Source organism: Coregonus clupeaformis, unplaced genomic scaffold (genome assembly GCF_020615455.1).
Source record: "Coregonus clupeaformis isolate EN_2021a unplaced genomic scaffold, ASM2061545v1 scaf3799, whole genome shotgun sequence".
In the NCBI taxonomy this organism is placed as follows: Eukaryota; Metazoa; Chordata; class Actinopteri; order Salmoniformes; family Salmonidae; genus Coregonus; species Coregonus clupeaformis.
The window spans coordinates 17,734-23,520 of record NW_025537253.1 but is presented as its reverse complement, the minus strand read 5'-3'; the positions used below and the strand labels follow the sequence as shown (position 1 = coordinate 23,520).

At 41.1% G+C, this 5,787-nt stretch overlaps 1 long non-coding RNA gene across 2 annotated transcripts; it reads left to right on the top strand.

Moving 5' to 3' along the window:
* The first annotated feature begins 3,855 nt into the window (after positions 1–3,855).
* LOC121552637 lies at positions 3,856–5,280 on the top strand. 2 transcript variants are annotated; one of them, XR_006660932.1, is made up of 5 exons: positions 3,856–4,097; positions 4,304–4,532; positions 4,746–4,836; positions 4,938–5,111; positions 5,223–5,280. It is a non-coding gene; the product is annotated as an uncharacterized LOC121552637 (long non-coding RNA). The 2 variants fall into 2 exon arrangements; XR_006660931.1 differs by having other exon boundaries at positions 4,289–4,532.
* The last annotated feature ends 507 nt before the right edge of the window (positions 5,281–5,787 follow it).

Genomic DNA, 5,787 nt, shown 5'->3' with positions numbered 1-5,787 from the left:
TCCTATTTTATAAAAGGGAAGATGTTATGGGTGGAAGATGGCACATTGATGCCATCTGTTGGTAAATGTTCATTACTGCAACTCCAGTGTTTTACCGGTGTACTTGAGATACCCGGATGTATTGCAATATACTGAACAAGACTGGTTACTCGCATCAATGCCTCTGCCTCGTTATTTAACATTCAAACAATGGCCGTCTCAGTCACCAGATTTCCACCCAATTGGACACTTATGGGAGATTCTGGAGAGGCGCCTGAGACGAGTTTTCCACCACCATCAACAAAACACCAAACGATGGAATTTCTCGTGGAAGAAGGGTGTCGCGTCCCTCCAATAGAGTTCCAGACACGTGTAGAATCTATGCCAAGGTGCATTGAAGCTGTTCTGGCTCGTGGTGGCCCAACGCGCTATTAAGACATTTTATTTAGGTGTTTCCATTATTTTGACCTGTATATTCTCAACACTCCTGCATCTAGACTTCGGCCAATGCATGTCATGGAATTGCGGTTTATCATAGCTTTGAAATCCTTTGCATAGAGGAACGGCAAGGATATGTGCATAGTGAAGGTATGAAAGAGAGCATTTACAAGGTAGAATGCTAATTGATATGAAAGTGATGCGTTTTGGTTTTCATGCTTAGGCTACCATATAAAATAGGCTTTATTACATTTATTTACACTTAATATCTATTCCACTTTTTACTATCCATTCATTGTTCTAATAAAGGGTTCTTCAATTCCGGTCCTGGAGGGCTGAAACACTTCTGTTTTTTTATTTCTACCTGGTAGTTAATTGCACTCACCTGGTGTCCCAGGTCTGAATTAGCCCCTGATTAGAAGGAGGGATGAAAATGAGGGGTTTTTCCTCCCAGGACCGGAATTGAAGAACCCTGTTCTAATATATTCGGTTTTCCTATTCCATAAAACAATTACTTTTTAAACGCAATAAACCTCACCTTGCTCTTAAAGCTATATCAAAATATCAAGCAAGCTAGTTGACCATATCTGCTGTTCCACTTGTAAAATGTTACACGTCCAGGCGTTACGCTTACAGTTTAAAGTTGAATATACATAATGCGAAAGGACAGTCTCATGTTGCACATGTAGTGTTTTTCTTTTTAAACTCTAATTTCTATATTTAAGAAGATCAAGAAGATCTGAATATTCAAGAAGTAAAGGATATTCAATAAGATCTGTCTTTTTGTAAACGTTTAACTGAGAATAAAGGGTTTATCGTGTGCATATAGCAGTACGGTTGCAGGGAGGTTGAAAAAGGTTCGAAACAGAATTGAACGGTTGATTTTGTTTTTATGTATTATCAGATCTCACCAATAGATGGGGCTGCTGGCTACAAAATGGCTGAATTGTTTTTGTTCACTGTTTTGTGATGTCTACATTGGCCTTTGCGTTAGCATTTTATGCTCTCAAGTGAACTATAACAATCAAATGTAGAAAACTCATTCAGATCCTGGAGTAAAATCTTCCATAAATCAGCCTTGCTCTTCTGAACCAGAGTTGATCAAAAGCCTCTCTTCCATGCACTTGCAGGTCGCCCCACAGGAGAGCACTGTTATTCACACTATTTAGTGTACATGAGGTATCTTTCTGCCTGTTGGGCAACGGACTGCATCTCCATGAGCTGGGCCCAGTCTGCAGTTGCCATGGATACTCTGGGTGCTGACACTAGAGGACTGAGTAGCCACTGCTTGTTTAAGACACTATTCATAACATAGGATTAGAGGCACAAAGTACCCCGCTGCGTTATATGAGATACACCTCATCCTCATCACACAGGCACTATAATTAGCTGTACGTGGGTGTTTGCTTGTGTGAAGGTGGGGATCATGGTGTTAATTCTGTAAATTCTCAAACCATTTTACTTTGTAAAATAGGTAATTCACCTCATCCACTACCAATATGTACTTACCTATGCAACAGATGGTTGATTGTGGTTGTTGCTCTACTACTGTAGATGTCTGGGATTGACCTGTATGTGTTTGTGTTTTCCAGAATGAGTTCAAGGCCAAGAACATCAAGAAGAAGCAGAAGGTGAGCATTATAATGTCTGTGGATGAAAACAGAAGGTAAGGGGGGGTCTCAATGATAGGAGACGGATTGGAGCGTGTGGCTATGTGGGGTTTATTTAGGATAATCTTTGAAGAGGTAGGGTTTGCATGAACATTATCTGTTGGTGATAAGTGTGTGTCAGGATGGGATGGGGATGTTTTGGTGTCTACAGGGATGTCAACAGCAGCAGCAGCACTTGACTGTATCGTGCTTCCAGGGGGCTAGCATGTGGCACATCTTTAGGCTGTGTTACATAGGACTGACACACACACAGTGATACGGCTGCTTCTTGCCAACAGGAAACTGTGATATGATAATGACATGTATTGAGGTCAGCTGGCCCCGTTCCTTACGAGAAGGAGCAGGATGAATCCCACAGCAGCAACATTATCCAGGTCACCAACCGAAATCTGGGAGGGGCCTAAAATACTGTAATTCAACCAAATGACTATCAACTCACTGTAACTTATTGTAGGTCTATTTATAGAGGAACTTATTTAGTTGTTTAGTGATAACATTTTTTATAAGACATTGGCCTATAACACAGAGTTGTAAGCAGACTATTTTCCTTACAAAATAGTGTAACAAATATGGTTCTGTGCATATATAAAAGCTATATGTATTGAGTTTCAGTGGATTTTAGAATGGCTTTACTTTTCAGCAGTGCAAATGTTAGTGATACATTAGGCCCTGTGGTTTCTTGTGTCATGATTCTATCATTGGACATAATAATCCTCATAGGATTGTAGCCTACATATTACTTATTCAATCTCAATTCAACATGATATGGAATTATATGGAGCTATGTATTGATTATGTCACAATCAATAGAAGTCTCTGGTTGCTATGACGTTGTTAACCTAGATTAACTATTAGTTATGTAGTCATGATTATGACTCAATAATATGTCATAACACTGAGCAATACCGCTGCTTTTCCATCCATAGAAATTGAATCTCATTCTAGTTCTGTGGATCCATCATTCAGGCACAAGACAAAAAGTTGCCTGAAGGCTGTGTATCATTGTATTGTTGACCCAGACGGAGTGCACTTCACAAGGATTGTCTTTATCTGAGAAAGCTAACCATGGATAACTCTCCTGGAGGTAAGCACTGATTGGGCTGATGTAAGGTTGCATAATTCTGGTAACTTTCCCAAAAAGTCCCCTATGAACGACTACCAATGGAGCAAGGATTGACTTCATTTGTACAGTCCAATAGTCATGGTGTGCAGAATGTGTCATTGCTGAACCAAGGCTTTGTCCTCTAATCTTCCTTGCATTCTTTCTTTAGTGAACCAGGAGCAGGGAGACATACCAATGATCCCATTGGTCCATGAGCCCATGTCAGGGTAAGGGTTTTCTATGTAACACAATGTAACATCTGCACAGAGGTGCATTCTTAAAGAAATGGGAATTGGGGGACAAAGAATCCTAAAGATGGTCCAATGGGCATGGTGTGAAATCTCTTTATCTCCAGTCTGATAAACGTCCTGATGACTGCTAAGGATGAGATGCAGTGGGCCCAGAACCAGGTGAACAACTTGCAGCAGTCAATGGACCACATGCAGGGGCAGCTGAATTCCATGCAGGGGAAGTTTATTGAGTTGCAGAGTGCCCTCTCTCAGGTAGTAGATTAGTCTCAGCAAGAGTAGGATGAGTCATGTGTAATCATGATGATTAATGATGATGGCTGGAATGATAATGGTAATTCTAATGTCTTTGAACTCCTATACTCCACCTGCACTGGATAGCTCCTTGATGACATGCCTGTGGTACCTGAAAGGAGGGGATCCAACCGACAAACATCATCCCTGTGCAGAGGGAGGGGATCCTCCCGACAGGCATCATCCAGAGGGAGGATCCCAACGAGAACCAATCATTCCAACAAGGCATCATCCCAACACAAACCAATGGAATGGAACAGATGGAATGGCATGGACCACCTTCACCTCCCATCATCCCCATAGTGGGATCCTGGGATGCTGGAGTGAATGCTCCACATTGTGGACATTTCTATGCCAGGAGAAAAGGTAATAAGAAAAGCCTTATCTTATGAGTGTGTTGTCTAAATGTCTACGTGAAACAGATTTAACTCTAGGAATCCATGTGCCTGTAGTCTGGTTGTGTTTGGGTTGTAACAAAGTATCATTTCAAGACACACTGTCAGCTAGTGATTGTTCTGTACTGTGATGAGCAGAGTGGCTTGACTTCTCCCACTCAGACTTCTCCCACACAGATATCCGGAGTAGATATGTGGCGGATCCTGCTTTAATGACCATCACCAAGCCGGAACACTCCGAGGCCAACCCTCAGAGCCAGACTGGCAGATGGCTGGCGGCTGAACCTCAGCCCCCAGCACCCCCAGTACAGAAAACACCAAACAGTGGAGGCTGGCTCAGCTGGTTCTTCAGTGAAAGAAAGAGGTTCCTCAGATGACAACGATACCAGATGACAAGCCTAGTTCTGTAAGTAACCTGTTATGTATATTCTATAGAGACACTCTAGTGGATTCATCTATTTCTCAGTGGCTTGATTCACATTGATGGGTTGACACAAGTCCCATGCCCAAGGCTGAGGTATTCACTTTAATTCACGTCAGTAAAGCAGTGGATGACCATTGTATTTCAACTTTAAGAATGTTACTAATACATTTGCAAATTTGTTGATATGTTTTCCAGAATAAGCTTGTTCCACCTCCTCCCCCGATGGGGATGTATCTAGGGAACTCTAGTCTCCCCAAAGGAGTGAATCCTTACTCCATGAAAGCAGGTGAATAGTGCTTTAGACTACATGAGGTTTAACTCCAAGACTATACCAGCCAATGATAGCCCTCTCTGATGATCTCCTGCTAACACCTTTCCTTCTAACAGCAGGTCTAGGGGGCAGGTATCCCAAGCTATTGAACCCTGGTGGGATCACCACAACGCCTCCATACCAGGGACCTGGATCGCTCCCTGCCCAGCACACAACACTCATGGCACCAATGGCTGTGCCATTCGATGTTTAAAGGCAGAAACTTGCCCAAGGCACTCTACCCTATTGAGGTTTGACACTGAACAATCCTTCCGCAATGTATTAATTGAGTTAGCTTTACTTTACAGCAACACCTGGCTGAAGTAGCAGTGATGTTTAAGCTATTTATTTTTGTCTCACAGGTCATTTTCCAGGAGGGATCATTTGATATTTCAGTATTTTAAAAGACAAAAAAAGCATAAAAAGTTATTAAAAGACTCTGTATGTTCACATAGCTTTGATATGTTTTCTGGCATCCTTTACAAGTCCATCGCTTGTTCATTTCTCTATGTTACATACTATACAGATGGCTGTATTATTTATACATATATTTCCCAAATATATAAAAAAATATATTTCATTTATCTATTTCATAAACATAATATCAAATGCAATTATAGTGCATATATTTAAATATATTACTTTACTGCAGGCCTGGCGTTGTGGGCGGGCCTTAGGGAGCCATGCTCGCCCTACCATACCTCCTTGCCTGTGTAAATAAAATACATGGTTGAATGAAATTTTGCATGACTAATGTTTTTGTTGTTGTTGCTATAACATGCTATGATATGATATGATATTTGGCCCATTTAAAGTTTCAATTACCTCTATTTTTTATTGTTAAATTAAATATGGCTCAAGTAATTAAGACTGACAGGGTTTTAGACCTATCATAAATGCATCATGAAGCACATGTCTCTTTTTGCT